General features: G+C 47.6%; 1 long non-coding RNA gene across 1 annotated transcript; it reads left to right on the plus strand.

The window, feature by feature from the left end:
* The first annotated feature begins 2,583 nt into the window (after positions 1-2,583).
* LOC121015125 (uncharacterized) lies at positions 2,584-14,937 on the plus strand. The gene is made up of 3 exons (XR_005783638.1): positions 2,584-2,723; positions 6,100-6,199; positions 14,759-14,937. It is a non-coding gene; the product is annotated as an uncharacterized LOC121015125 (long non-coding RNA).
* Positions 14,938-15,683: the final 746 nt, after the last annotated feature.

Below are 15,683 nucleotides of genomic sequence, written 5' to 3' on the forward strand. Positions count from 1 at the left end.
TTCAGCAAAGGCAGTCATCCTTCTAACCATAATCCTTAAAAATCTTCATTCATCTATGGGGCGCCTGAGCGGCTCAGTCGGTTGAGCGTCCAACTTCGGCTCAGATCCTGATCTCACAGCTCGTGAGTTCAAGCCTCGCATCAGGCTCTGTGTTGACAGCTCGGAGCCTGGAGCCTGCTTCAGATTCTGTGTCTCCCTCTCTCTCTGCCCCTGATCCCCTCGCATTCTGTCTCTGTCTCTCTCAAAAATAAACATTAAAAAAAAAATCTTCCTTCATCTGTGTTTTATCTAAGAAGATTTGCTACCTTTATTGGCACATTGTTTTGAGATCAGATACCCCCAAATATAATTTTAAAATAGTTAGGGGCGCCTGGGTGGCGCAGTCGGTTAAACGTCCGACTTCAGCCAGGTCACGATCTCGCGGTCTGTGAGTTCGAGCCCTGCGTCGGGCTCTGGGCTGATGGCTCAGAGCCTGGAGCCTGTTTCCGATTCTGTGTCTCCCTCTCTCTCTGCCCCTCCCCCGTTCATGCTCTGTCTCTCTCTGTCCCAAAAATAAATAAACGTTGAAAAAAAAATTAAAAAATAAAATAAAATAAAATAGTTAAAAGCCCTTCAGGGGTGCCTGGCTGACTCAGTTGGAAGAGCATGTGACTCGATTTCGAGATGGTGAGTTTAAGCCCCATGCTGGGTGCAGAGTTTACTTAAAAATAATAAAATCTTTAAAAAGCATTCCTCAAAGTGATGAAACCATCATAGCTATAAAGTTGCAAAAATTAAATTCTTAGTAAGTTTAAGTGCATGAACTTAGAGTGTAATCAAATAACCAACCAGCCTTTTATTTTTATTTTTATTTTAAATTTTTTTTTAACGTTTATTTATTTTTGAGACAGAGAGAGACAGAGCATGAACGGGGGAGAGGCAGAGAGAGAGGGAGACACAGAATCGGAAGCAGGCTCCAGGCTCTGAGCCATCAGCCCAGAGCCCGACATGGGGCTCGAACTCACGGACCGTGAGATCGTGACCTGAGCTGAAGTCGGACGCCTAACCGACTGCGCCACCCAGGTGCCCCATAGCTTTTTATTTTTTAAGTTTGTTTATTTATTTGGATCGTGAGCAGGGGTGGGGGCAGAGAGAGAGGGAGAGAGAGAGAATCCCAAGCAAGCTCCGTAGTCAGCCCAGAGTCAGACATGGGGCCTGAACTCATGAACTGGGAGATCATGACCAGAGCCAAAATCAAGAGTTGGATGATTTAACCACCCAGGTGCCCCCCACAACCAGCCTTTTAGATGCCAATTTAAAAGCTTAATGGGGCGCCTGGGTGGCGCAGTCGGTTAAGCGTCCGGCTTCAGCCAGGTCACGATCTCACGGTCCGTGAGTTCGAGCCCCGCGTCAGGCTCTGGGCTGATGGCTCAGAGCCTGGAGCCTGTTTCCGATTCTGTGTCTCCCTCTCTCTCTGCCCCTCCCCCGTTCAGGCTCTGTCTCTCTCTGTCCCAAAAATAAATAAAAACGTTGAAAAAAAATAAAATAAATAAATAAATAAATAAATAAAAGCTTAAAAAAAGAAGGGACCCCAGAGTGGCTCAGTTGCCTGAGTGTCCAACTTGGGCTCAGGTTATGATCTCACAGTTGGTGAGTTCAAGCCCCCACATCAGTCTCACTGCTGTCAGCACAAAGCCCGCTTTGGATCTTCTTCCCCCCCACCCCCCACCCCGCCCCTCCCCTGCTCGTGCTCTCTCTCTCTCTCTCTCTCTCAAAATAAACAAACATGAAAAAAAATAAAAGCTCAAAAAATAAGAAGTTTAAAGTATCCGACGTGACCTTCATAAATTGGTTAACGTCTCAAGATGATTACGTGTGCTGTTCAAAGCAAGTTGCAGGGGCGCCTGGGGGGCTCAGTTGGTTAAGCGTCGGACTTCAGCTCAGGTCATGGTCCCCCAGTTCGTGGGTTCGAGCCCCGCGTCGGGCTCTGAGCTGACCCGGGGATGGGGGTGGGGGGGTGGGGGGTGGGGGGGGAACTCTCCCTCCCTGGAGCTCCGGGCCCCTCCTCACTCCCCTGAAGTTGCTTTTCCCCTTGATTTCAGCCTGGGGTGCCAACTGCCTCATTCATCCTCCAGCCGAAGCACCCAGCACGGGGCCGGGCCTGCGCGGTGCCCACGTGTCTGTTGAAGCGAAAACGCCGCGTGCAACTACCACTGCGCCTTTTGCGGGGATGCAGCCAAGGGAGTTGGGTGGAGACTCCGCTTGAGATTTTAAGGAGACAAAGATGAGGACGCCTTCCTCCCCCGTGGAGACAAAGTCGTGGAGCTGGCCGATTGCTTCGTCTTTTCACGCGACGGGGAACGAGGGGCAGAGAAGCAAAACCTCAGTCCTGGCAGCCGCCGAGCCCAACGCGGGAGGCGGCGTGGATCCTGGCAGCTCGCGTGTTCCATGAGGGACGCCTGCTTTGCTGGCAGCCGGGAGAGAAAGGCTCCGAATAGCACAGGCGAACCCACTCACAAAAACACAGAAGCTCCCCTGGACTGTAGGCGAGGGGTCGGGGTTGGGGGAAGGCCAGGAGGAGGCCTGGGGGGGGGGGGGGGGGGGGGGGGTGGCCCCGCCCCCCTGACTTGGAGCATGTCCCAGCGCCGTCAAAGGGACTTGAATTTCCCCCGTGATGGGCCGGGAATGGAATCCAACGCCCGTCGAGTTCAGAGGCGGCGAGAGCCTGGCTCAGGGCTCGCAAGGTAGGTAATGGCAGGCTGCGGCCGGGGTGGGGGGCAGGAGGCCATGGGGGGAGGGTCTCCGGGCCCCACTGCTGAGAACTGGGCTGTCCCTCTGTTGGGGACTCGGTGAGTTCCCCGGCACTCTGAGTTCCAGGGGAGTGGGGATGGTAGTCCTGGAGGCAGTGAGAACCGCAGCCCAAACAAGAAAGCAGGCAGTGGTGGACGTGAATCAGGGGCCGGGGGCCAGAGGCAAAGCCCCAGCCTGGGAGACCGCGCTGTTAACCAGCCTGAGTGCCTCTCCCGGGGCCTTCTGACAAAATAGTCCTACTGTCCAAGATAGTCCCTTCAGAAGCTCCTTAAGGAAAGGGTCCTGGGGGGTGGGGGGGACCCCTGGGTGGCTCAGTCGGTTAAGTGCCTGGCTTCGGCTCAGGTCGTGATCTCACAGTTGGTGGGTTCAAGCCCCGCGTCAGGCTCTGTGCTGACAGCTTGGAGCCTGGAGCCTGCCTCGGATTCTGTCTCCTTCTCTCTCTGTGTCTCCCCTGCTGGTGCTCTCTCTCTCTCTCTCAATAAAAAACATTAAAAAAAAAAAAAAAAAAAGGAAAAGATCCTGGGGTCACAGAAGTTTGGGAAACACAGCTACAGTAAACCCTCTTAGGGATTCACAACGAACAGTAGCCCCAAGGGGCTCTTCATGAAAGGAAAAATAGCAAAAACCAAAACCAAAAAACGCTTTACTTTCTTGAACCCAGGCTTTCCTCAAACGCTTTTCTTAGCGTTAAGGCCTGTCGGCGTCCTGCAGAAAGAGTTCCATCAGCCGTAACATGGGGACTGCTGTTCCCCGGAGGCCTTGACCCTGGAATATTGCCTTTCTAACAATCGATAGTGAAACAGATTTAATTATAAATCTTAGCTGTGAGTTTTAATGTCTTCTTGTCTCAAATAACATGTCAGAGTTATGGAAAATTCACATGTCTTTTTTTGTTTTTCCAATTAGCTTTTTCAAAAAATATTTTATTTATTTTTCACAAGCGGGGGAGGGGCAGAGAGAGGGGACAGAGGATCCGAAGCGGGTTCTGCACTGACAGCAGTGAGCCCCACTGGGGCTCGAACCCACGGACCCTGAGATCGTGACCTGAGCCAGAGGTGGACACTCAACGAACTGAGCCACCCAGGTGCCCCATTTCCAATTCGTGTTTTAAAGATGAACTTTATTTTTTTTTTTAATTAAAATCAAAAAAATTTATTTTATTTTATTTTTAGAGAGAGAGAAGTATGCACAAGTAGGGTGGGGGGAGGCAGAGAGAGGGAGAGAGAGAATCTCAAGCAGGCTCCACACTCAGTGAGGAGCCCAATGCGGGGGGACCCTGGGAGCATGACCTGAGCCGAAATCAAGAGTCCGACGCTTACCGACCGAGCCTCCCAGGTGCCCTCAACTTTAGTTTTTAGAGCAGTTTGGGGTTCACAAAAACTTCAGCCGCAGGTAGAGAGTTCCTGTATGTTCCCTGCCTCCACACAGGCACAGCGTCACTCACTATCAACGTCCCCCACAGGATGGGGCATTCGTTACCACTGATGAACCTACAGGGACACATCAATATCACATCAGTATCACCTACAGCCCCTAGCGAACATTAGGGTTCACGCTTGGTGTTGTACAGTGAGTTTGAACAGATGTATAACAACATGTCTCCACTGTTATAGTGTCATACAGTGTTTTCAGTGCCCTCGACACCGAAAGCGTCCTCTGTGCCCTGTGTATTCGCTCCTCCCTCCCCCCTACCCATGGCCACCACTGATTTTATTACAGTTACTGTCACCACACAAAGTTATTCCAATATTATCGGCTATCTTCCCTGTGCTGTACTTCGTATCCCTTGACCTGTTTGTTTTATAACTGAAAGTTTGCACCTCTTAACCCACTTCACCTATTTCACCCAGCCCCCCCCCCCCTTTCTGGAAACCACTAGTTTCTCTCTGTATTTATGAGTCTGTTTCTGATTTGTTTTTAGATTCCACAAACACATGAGATCGTATGGTATATGGCCTCCTCTGTCTAACTTGTTTCACTTACCATAATGCCCTCTAGGTCCATGAAGAGAATATTTTTAAGAGGGGAGGAAGAGATGGGGTGCCTGGGTGGCCCAGTCGGTTGAGCGTCTGACTTCGGCTCAGGTCACGATCTCGCGGTTCGTGGGTTCGAGCCCCGCATCGGGCTCTGTGCTGACAGCTCGGAGCCTGGAGCCTGCTTCCGTTCTGTGTCTCCCTCTCTCTCTCTGCCTCCCCTGCTGGCACTCTGTCTCTCTCTCTCTCCCTCTCAAAAATAAATAAACATTAAAAAATTAAAAAAGAAAAGAAAAAAGAAAACCACTGGCCTATGGGGAAACCCAGACTCCATCAGAAAGTCTCAAAAAGTTTTTTCTATTCGGCCATTTACCACTGGTAAGCATTTGGTGACCTAAAAGGTTAGTGAGAAGACAGATATGAAGACCCAGGAGATACGAAAGAAATGGGCCAAGGACATGGCTTTTCATCTCACAAGACAAACCGCATCAGGCTTTGGCTGGGACAGGACATGCGTCGGTCAGGTCACGAGGCCAAAGGAGAGAGAAGAGGTCGTTTGCTCCCGAAACCTGTGGAAGGAGACCGTTGGAACCTTCGTTTGCAGGGTTATCTGCAAGTCTTTTCTTGATCTGAAAAGCCGTTTGGTTCTGTGCAACTGCCCTTTTGAATGTTCCTCGAGGGGAAATACTTGGTCTTTTCCGGAATCAAAAGCTAGGAGGGGCGCCTGGACGGTTCGGTCGGTTGAGCATCGACTCTTGATTTTGGCTCAGGTCATGATCTCCAGGTTCATGGGTTCGAGCCCCACGTTGGGATCTGCACTGACAGCGCGGAGGCTGCTTGGGATTCTCTCTCTCGCTCTCTCTCTGTCCCCTCCCCGCTTGCGTGCTCTCTCTCTCTCTCTCAAAATAAATAAATAAACTTGAAAAAAAAGAGAGAACTAATACCTAATACTTGTTGTAACCATCTTATTTTTTTTTTTTTTATTCCTTTAAATGTTTGTTCATTTTTGAAGGAGAGAGAGACAGAGCGTGAGCAGGGGAGGGGCAGAGAGAGAGGAAGACACAGAATTTGAAGCAGGCTCCAGGCTCCCAGCTGGCAGCACAGAGCCCGATGCGGGGCTCGAACCCACGAGCTGTGAGATCAGGACCTGAGCCGGAGTTGGACGCTGAACCGACTGAGCCACCCAGGCGCCTCTTTAGATTTCAGTTTAAATGTTGCTTCCCTGTCCCCAATGTCTAGGCAAGTCTGTTATGTCCCTGGTTGCAGTACTTTGTGTACTGGTAATTAACCAGTCACTAGCAATAACTTCGTTTTTGTCTCCCTCGCTCGACTTTAGCACCTGTGTCTCCACACACGTACGGTTGTGTGTTCCCACCACCTACTGGCACCTGATACATGGTGGCTGCTCCGGAGGCATCCGTCGAATGATGAGTGAGGTCATGCCCGTTGGGACTCCCAGTTTCAATGTTGGCTAAAAATGTCAAAAAAATACATTATTTTTGGGGTGCCTGGGCGACTCGGTCAGTTAAGCATCCGACTCTTGATTTTGGCTCAGGTCATGATCTTACGGTTTGTGAGTTGGAGCCCCGCATCAGGCTCTGACGGTGCTGACGGTGGGAAGCCTGGTTTGGATTCTCTCTCTCTCTCCCTCCCTCTCTGCCCCTCCCCCGCTCTCTCTCTCTCTCTCAAAATAAATAAACTTAAAAAAAAGGTTATTTCCTATTAACTTATGTCTGTTTAGCTTCTGACCTGAGAATCACAATTTGTCTTAATTTCCTTTCAACGTTTCCTAAGAACATTCCTTCAGATCAAGGGCTGTGACCCTGACCCAGTCTTTTAAAATAGTTTTCTTTTTAATTTTTTTTTTTTACATTTATTTATTCTTTGAGAGACAGAGCACCATTGGGGGGGGGGGGGCAGAAAGAAAAGGAGACACAGAATCCGAAGCAGGCTCCAGGCTCCAAGCTGTCAGCACAGAGCCTGACAGGGAGCTCGAACTCACAAACTGTGAGATCACGACCTGAGCCGAAGTCAGACGCTTGACTGAGCCACCCAGGCACCACTTAAAATATGTCTTCTCTCAGTGCTTCTGAACAATTCATATCCTCGCTTTTGTATTCTCATTGGCAATGGTAGCATAGTATTTTACCATGTGGAGGGTTTATGTAACCATTTCCTATCGAGGGGGCATTTATGGTGTTTTTAGCTATATATTTTTTAAGTTTATTTAATTACTTTGAGAGAAAGAGAGAAAGCACGAGTGGGGGAGGGGCAGAGAGAGAGGGAGGGAATCCCAAGCAGGCTCCCCATTGTCAGTGTGGAGCCCAATGTGGGGCTCAAACTCACAAACCGTGAGATCATGACCTGAGCTGAAGTCAGATGCTTAACCGACTGAGCCACCCAAATGCCCCTCTTGTTTCTTTTTAATGTGTATTTATTTATTTTGAGAGAGAGAGTGAGAGAGAATGGGACAGGGGCAGAGAGAGGGGGAGAGAGAATCCCAAGCAGGCTCTGCACTGTCAGCACCGAGCCCGATGGAGGACTTGATCTCAAGACTGGTGAGATTGTGACCTGAGCTGAAATCAAGAGTTGGATCTCGACCAACTGAGTCACCCAGGTGCCCCATTCAACTTTCTGATAATCGTTAAAAAAGGGAAAAAAAAAAAAAGCCACAATAGGGGGGCGTGGCTGGCTCAGTTGGTAGAGCACATGACTCTTGATCTCAGGGTTGTAAGTTCGAGCCCCACATTAGGTGTAGAGATTACTTTTTTTTTTAATTTAATTTTTTATCTTTTTAAATTTACATCCAAATTAGTTAGCATATAGTGCAGCAATGATTTCAGCAGTAGATTCCTTAGTGCCCCTGACCCATTTAGCCCATCCCCCCTCCCACAACCACTCCAGTAACCCTCTGTTTGTTTTTCCATATTTATGAGTCGCTTCTGTTTTGTCCCCCTCCCTGTTTTTATATTCTTTTTGTTTCCCTTCCCTTATGTTCATCTGTTTTGTCTCTTAAAGTCCTCATATGAGTGAAGTCATAGGATTTTTGTCTTTCTCTGACTAATTTCACTTAGCGTAATACCTTCCAGTTCCATCCACATAGTTGCAAATGGCAAAATTTCATTCTTTTTGATTGCCGAGTAATACTCCATTGTATATATATACACCACATCTTTATCCATTCATCCATCGATGGACATTTGGGCTCTTTCCATACTTTGGCTATTGTGGATAGTGCTGCTATAAACATGGGGGTGCACGTGTCCCTTCGAAACAGCACCCCTGTATCCCGTGGATAGATGCCGAGTACTGCAATTGCTGGGTTGTAGGGTAGTTCTGTTTTTAGTTTTTTGAGGAACCTCCGTACTGTTTTCCAGAGTGGCTGCACCAGCTTGCATTCCCATAGGTGTAGAGATTACTTAAAAATAAAATCTTTTGGGGCGCCTGGGTGGCTCAGTCGGTTGAGCGTCCGACTTTGGCTCAGGTCATGATCTCACGGTCCGTGAGTTCGAGCCCCGTGTCGGGCTCTGTGCTGACAGCTCAGAGCCTGGAGCCTGCTTCCGATTCTGTGTCTCCCTCTCTCTCTGCCCCTCCCCCATTCATGCTCTGTCTCTCTCTCTCTCAAAAATAAATAAACATTAAAAAAATTTTTTTTAAATAAAAATAAAAAAAATAAAATCTTTTTTGGGGTGCTTGGGTGGCTCAGTCAATTAAGCGTCCAACTTCAGTTCAGGTCAGGATCTCACAATTTGTGGGTTTGAGCCCCACATGGGGCTCTGTGCTGACAGCAAGGAGCCTGCTTTGGATCCTCTGTCTCCCTCTCTCTCTGCCCCTTTCCCGCTCGTGCTCTCTCTCTCTCTCTCTCTCTCTCTCTCTCTCTCTCTCTCTCCAAGATAGATAAACATTTAAAAAATAAAAAGAGAATCTTTTAAAAAAATGCCATAATAAAGACCCTCATACATAAATGTTGCTACATCCCCAATTATTTTCTCAGGATAAATTTCTAAAAATAGAACTAGTAAGTTAAAGGGTCTGAGCATTTTCTAAGACTAAAGACATATTTTGCCTGGTTTTGTTCCACTAGGGTTGAGCTGGCGTCTCAGACTTAACTCAGTATTCATGTGAGTTGCCTGCTGACTCTATACCCACCCCTTGCCTTTTCGGTGTCAGCGCCTACATCCGCTCTATCTCCTGTATTTCGTCCTGCTTCCCGACTGGCAACCACATTGCTTGATTTCTGTGTCTCATGACTCTCCTGACTGATTTGTTCATTGAGTTAAATATTTACGGAGCTGCTACTGTGCGCCAGCAATGGTGCTCGGCAAAGCGAAGTAAACAGCTGTCCAAATGGTAACCGAAGGTGGTAAGTGTTCAGAAGGGCGCCGACGGAATGCTAGAATGTAGTAAGAGAATAAATCTTCTCTCCTTCGATAGGTTTTGAGGAAAGTCCTTTCTGAGAAGGTGAGCCCAAAGGATAAGTAGGAACTAACTGACTGATAAGTACACGAAAAGATGCTTGACACCATTAGTCATTAGGGCAGTGCCAATCAAAACCACAGTGAGGCACCGCTTTGCAGCCGCTAAGATGGTTGTAATGAAAATAAACATGGGAACAGGTGGATGACAGGGAGAAATCAGAAGCTTCAAACACCCCTTGTGGGAATGCAGAATGGTACAGCTGCTGCGGAAATGGTCCGGCATTTCCTCAAATGTCTGAACCTAGAGTCGCCACGTGACCCGGTATGTTATTAAAGAGAACTGACGACGTGTATTCACACAGAGCCCACTCATGAATGTTCGTAGCAGCATTATTCCTAACAGCCAGAGATTCGAAACAACTCAAGCGTCCACGAAGAGGTGAATGGGGAAACCAAATGTGGTATGTCCATTCAGAGGAATGTTATTCAGCCATAAAAAAGAACGAGGCACCTTGCTCTTCTACAATCCGCTCCCCCAAAGGCAAATCGTGTTATTCTGACTCTTCTGGTGCTTTCTCATCACACTTAGAATGAAATCCAAACTCCTCATCCGAGTTTACCGAGCACTAGATGATCTGGCTCCTACCCGCCTCTCAGACCTATTCTCCGATATGCGTTCATTCCCCTGCCCACTTCTTTTTTTTCTGTACTTAAAACATTCCAAGTTCATCTAGACTGTAGTGTTTCTTCTGCTTGAAATACTTTCTCTTCTGGTCTTTGACTGGCTCCGTTTTATCATGTGGATCTCATCTTAAATGCTCTCTCCTCAGAGTTGGCTTTCTCGGCCACTCAGTGTAACAAGTCGTGTAGGCCCTTCTCTCCAGACATTCAGTGTCAGCTCTCTGCATGGCCTCAGTGCCATCTGATGTTGTTTCTTCTTTGTTTCTTGTCTCTCTTTCCCACAAAATCTAAGCTCAATGAAATGTAGGGACCTCATCACTTAGAACAGTGCTTGAACGGAGGGCACGTAGGTGGCTCAGTCGGTTAAGCGACTGACTCTCGGTTTCGGCACAAATCACCATCACACGGTTCGTGGGTTCAAGCCCCGTGTCAGGCACTTGGGCCTGCACAGGGCCTGCTTGGATTCTGTCTCTCCTTCTCTCTCTGCTCCTTCCCTCTCTCCCCCCAACAAAAAAATGGGCAAACTTAAAACGATTTTTTAAAAATTTTTTTAGTGTTTATTTGTTTTGGAGAGAGACAGAGGGCGAGCAGGGGAGGGGCAGAGAGGGAGAGAGAGAGGGAGACGCAGAATGCAAAGCAGGCTCCAGGCTCTGAGCTGTCAGCACAGAGCCCGACGCGGGGCTCGAATCCACAGACCGCCAGATCACGACCCAAGCTGAAGTTGGACACTCAACCAACTGAGCCCCCCAGCCGCCCCCCAAAATCTTTAAAAATAAAGAACAGTGCTTGAATGAATGAATAAAAGCCTTTCCATGAAAAGGAAAAAAAGGAAGTGCTGACACAGGCCACAACATGGATGAAGCTTGCAAACATGATGCTAAGTGAAAAAAGCCAGATAGAAAAGGCTGTGGCCTGTTGTGATGCCATTTATATGAAATGTTCAGAAGAGGCAAATCCATAGATGAAGCATAGATTGGTGGTTGCCACGGGCTAGGGGTGGGGGGATGGGGAATAACCACTTTTTAAAAGTTGATTTACTTATTTTGAGGCGGAGGAGGGGCAGAGGGAGGGAGACAGGGAATCCCTAGCAGGCTCCACACCGCCAGCAAGGAGCCCAGTGCAGGGCTTGGACTCACGAACTGTGAGACGATGACCTGAGCCAAAGTCCTACGCTCAACTACGGAGCCACCCAGGCACCCAGGGAATAACGACTTTTAACGGGTATGAGGGTTTGGGGGGAGGTGAGGAGGTTGTTCTGAAATTAGATCGTGGTGATGATTGCACAACATTGTGAATACGCTTTAAAAAACACCAAATTGCAGGGCGCCTGGGGGGGCTCAGTCAGTTGCGTGTCCGACTCTTGGTTTGGGCTCAGGTCACGATCTCAGGGTTTGTGATTTCGAGCCCCACGTTGGGCTTTGTGATGACGGCACGGAGCCTGGTTGGGATTCTCTCTCTCTCTCTCTCTCTCTCTCTCTCTCTCTCCCCCTCTCTTTGCCCCTCCCCAGCTTTCTCTGTCTCTTAAAAAAGAACTAAGTAACGATGAAAAAATTATTTAAATGAAAAAACACTGCATTACACACTTTAAGACGATTAAAACGGGATTTTACACTAATGGAATTACTTGCTTTTGAGGTGAAATTCACCTAACATAAAATCCACTATTTTAAAGTGTACAGTTCAGTGGCATTTAACACATTCCCAAGGAAAGTGAAGGAAACAACACCCGCGTGTCATGTCAGGAGAGGATGACTGTCTTCCCATTGCCATTTTACAATGCGCTTGTAATTTTTTTTTAGTTTATTTGTTTATTTGAAGAGAGAGGGGGTGCGCACACACAGGAGGGGCAGAAAGAGAGACAGAATCCCAAGCAGGCATCGTGCCGTCAGCGCAGAGCCTGATGTGGAGCTCGAACTCAGGAACCCTGAGATCATGACCTGAGCTGAAACCAAGAGTCAGACACTCAGCTGACTGAGCCACCCAGGCGCCCCTACGACGCACTTTTTAAACAAAATCTTCCAAGGAAAGATATTATGAAAGATTACCGTGAGGGGCTTCATTTTGCTGACACGTGGTACAAGTTGCAAAGTTATAATATCAGTCCCTTAGGAATTACTTTATGCTGCTATGAATGAAATAAACTTTGAGATACCAAAAGTGCAGGGAGCAATCAGAAACAGTCAGGAATAGCACAGCAAATCCAGAAGGACAAGAGCTTTATTACCACGGCTGAGCTGAGCAGGGGTGAAGCAGGAGAGAGAGGCAAATGGAAGGAACAGGGTCAACCAAAGACCAGAAGGAGAGAGACACAGACAGAGACAGAGACAGAGACAGAGCGTGAGCAGGGGAGGGGCAGAGAGAGAGAGGGAGACACAAAGCTGTCAGCACAGAGCCCGACCCGGGGCCCGAACCCACAAACCGAGAGATGGTAACCTGAGCCTAAGGCAGACACCCCACCGACTGAACCACCCAGGCACTGTCCTTACCCTTTCTTAATATGATTGGCGTTTCCGAGGCCACACTTCCCGTTGCCGTCACCAAGTTGCGTCAGCTCCTTTGCGCTCAGAGACCACCCCTCTTGTATATTCTGATGACCGACCTTTTGCCCAGATCAAGAAAGCTCCATGAAGAATGAGGTTTGTCCGTTCATCCTTCCGTCCATGCAGGAAGGTATTATTGAGCAACAATCATATGCAAGGCACATGTCACTTAATACACGGAAAACGGAAAAATGGCTAGGTTGATTGCTAGGGCAAAGGGTCACAGCAGCCTTTTCTGTGTGCATTTCCATCGATGGCTAGGCAGCAAGACTTCAAAAAGCAACCAGTTGCATGCAGGGGGCTCAGAGGCCTCCCCTGTGAATTATTTGCAATGACCATTCTCTAGGACGGAAAAAGAAGCCTGGCAAGTTTTTATATTTGTCCTTTAATACCTCTAAGGTGGGGCGCCTGGGTGGTTGAGCATCTGACTTCGGCTTGGGACTGATGGGGTTGCTGAGAACAGGAGTTAATGCAGGTAAAAAGCTTCCACAGCAAGGGCTGGGACACAGTGAGTCCTTAAACATTAGTATTTTGTAATTTTTTTAAAAAATTTATTTATTTACTTTGAGAGAGAGCACAAGCAGGGGAGGGGCAGAGAGAGAGAGGGAGAGAAAAAGAATCCCAAGCGGGGATGCAGGGCTCGAACCCACAAACTGAGATCATGACCTGAGCCGAAAGCAAGAGTCGTTCGCTCAACGTGCTAAGCCACCCAGGTGCCCCTTATTTTGTAATTCTTTAATGTTTATTTATTTTGAGAGAGAGAGAGAGCACGAGCATGTGTGGGGGGAGGGGCAGAGAGAGAGGGTGAGAGAGAATCCCAAGCAAGTTCCACACTGTCAGCACAGAGCCCCCTGCAGGGCTCGAACCCACGGACCGTGAGATCATGACCCGAGTCGAAATCAAGGGTCGGACCCTTAACTGGTTGTTCCACCCAGGCACCCCTATTATTGTTATTATTATTAAAATATATACAAATCGACACAGTTTAAATCCACCAGGAATAGTTAGTGCTTTCGGCAATGCAGCGTTATTGAAAACTTTATTGTGTGAAGCTATTGCCACTTTTCTCGGCGATTACCAAGTTCTTTGGGGATAAAGAGAAACTTGGATATTTCAGTGAGCTAGGTTTTCACGGTGACTGAAACAGGTGGGGGAGTTCCAGTGACCACAAAGGAGCGAAGCGCACAGAATTCTCACGCGAATCATTGCTAATGGGAAAGTTGACTTTTCCTCTGGATTAAGGACAACATGACACGACGGGTTCTAAGAACAGTGGTGGGTTTGCAGAGGATTATAAGAGCAGGCTGCAGGGGTGCCTGGTGGCCCAGTCGGTTAAGCGTCCAACTCTTGATTTGGGCTCAGGTCATGATCTCATGGTTTGTGGGTTCAAGCCCTGCATCGGGCTCTGCACTGAGAGCACAGAGCCTGCTTGGGATTCTCTCTCTCTCCCTCTCTCTCTGCCCCTCCTATGCATGCGAGCTCACTCTCTCTCAAAATAAATATATGGACTTCAAAAATAAGAGAAGGCTGCAACCCGAGGGACCCAGAAACAACAGAGACTGGGACCTAAGTAACCACCACCAAAGAAACGGGGATCAGAGCTGTGCGTCATCAGAAGGAAATGGGTAATGGTGCTTGGGTGGGGCTTTATTCTTTCCAGGGGAGATTCAGGCTCAGAATCAATAATTTGGTGAAATGAAAAGAAAACGTGAAGGGGACTGGACGGAGAGTTCTAGTACTAGAGACAGCACAGGTCACGTTGATACAAGCATGGCACTCACAGGAGGAGGGCTCGGGGGAGATGGCCTTTTACCCGTTGGCCTTTCTGGGTCTCAGTTTCCCAGCCACGGAATGAAAATTCAATGGAGACCGTCTTCCTCCACAAAGTTAGAAAAGGAGTAAATGTCAAAGTTCCTTAAAAGAGACATTCGCTAAATGTAATTATTGCGTGCGGATATTGTCATGTATTTACTCTTCCAGATTAATTTTGGAATCACTTGGCTGATTTCTCATGAAATTCTTTTGGATTTTTTTGTTGAAACTGAGTTAATGTATACATCAATTTGGGAAGAATTGACAGAGTTTTAATGTTACGTCTCTTCTTCTGGGGACAGGACATGCCTCTGCATTTATTCCAGTCTCCCTTTGTGTGCTGCAGGAAAGACTCTCAGGTTTTTGTGTAAAGGTTCCTTACATTTCTAATTTTGTTTATGACTAGACCCTTTACACTCTTTGGTTGCTATTTGAAATTGGATGTTTTCTCATTATATTTCGTATCTGGGTTATAGAAAAGCTATTTTTTAATATTGATTTTAGAACCAGCCACTTAATGAACTTCTTTTATTCTTTCCAGCAGCATTTCGGTTGATTGCCAGAGAGTTTCTGACTACACAGATAGAGGACCTGAAAAAGAGAGAGAGAAAAGGATAATTTAATCTCTTGGTTTCCAATAATTAAACTCATTTTTTCATTGTCTCGTTGGTTAAAAACTACCAGAACAACATTGAATAATAGGGTGAGAGGGTACACGTTTTACACGGTTGTTTCAGATTTTTAAAATGTTCGGATTTTATTTTTTCAAGTTTATTTATTTATTTTGAGAGAGCGCGCACATTCGTGCGTGAGAGAGACAGAGAAAGAGAGAGAGAGAGAGGGAGAGAGGGGGAGGGGGAGAGAGGGGGAGAGAGAGAGAGAATCTTAAGCAGGCTTCACCCTCAGTGAGGAGCCAGCCCAGGGCTCGATCCCATGATCCCGGGATCCTGACCTGAGCCCAAACCAAGCGTTGGACACTCAACCGACTGAGCCACACAGGTGCCCCTGTTTCAGATTTTTGAGTGAATGCCTGTAGAGGTTATGGGTATGATGTTTACTGTTGGTTTCAGAGAGAAAACTTCTAATACATGAAGGAAGATTCCTTCTATTTTTTCTTTACTAGCGGGAAAAAGAAAACACGTGTTAGTTATTAGAGTTCCTGCTTGCAAAGAGTATTTCCCACAAGGCCCCGCATATCTCATTTCGGTCAAAAGCCCTTAGATCCACCCCAACTTAGCACACATCGTCGGATTTGTGAATCAGTAATAGTTTGCGTAATCATTAGGACCCGAATACAGAAAGCCCCTTTTAAATAAACACGGCGAAAATTAAAGTAAATTCGGGAGAACAGGGATCCCGCGCAAGTGCCACATGTGAGGCATTTTGTCAGACGCTCCCAAGCAGTGTTTCTCGAAGAGGGGTCCACGGTTCACCTGAAGTGCTTGCTGGAAGGTGTAGATTGACGACTG

Source organism: Herpailurus yagouaroundi, unplaced genomic scaffold (assembly GCF_014898765.1).
Source record: "Herpailurus yagouaroundi ecotype Mexico unplaced genomic scaffold, PumYag 205, whole genome shotgun sequence".
Taxonomy (NCBI): domain Eukaryota; kingdom Metazoa; phylum Chordata; class Mammalia; order Carnivora; family Felidae; genus Herpailurus; species Herpailurus yagouaroundi.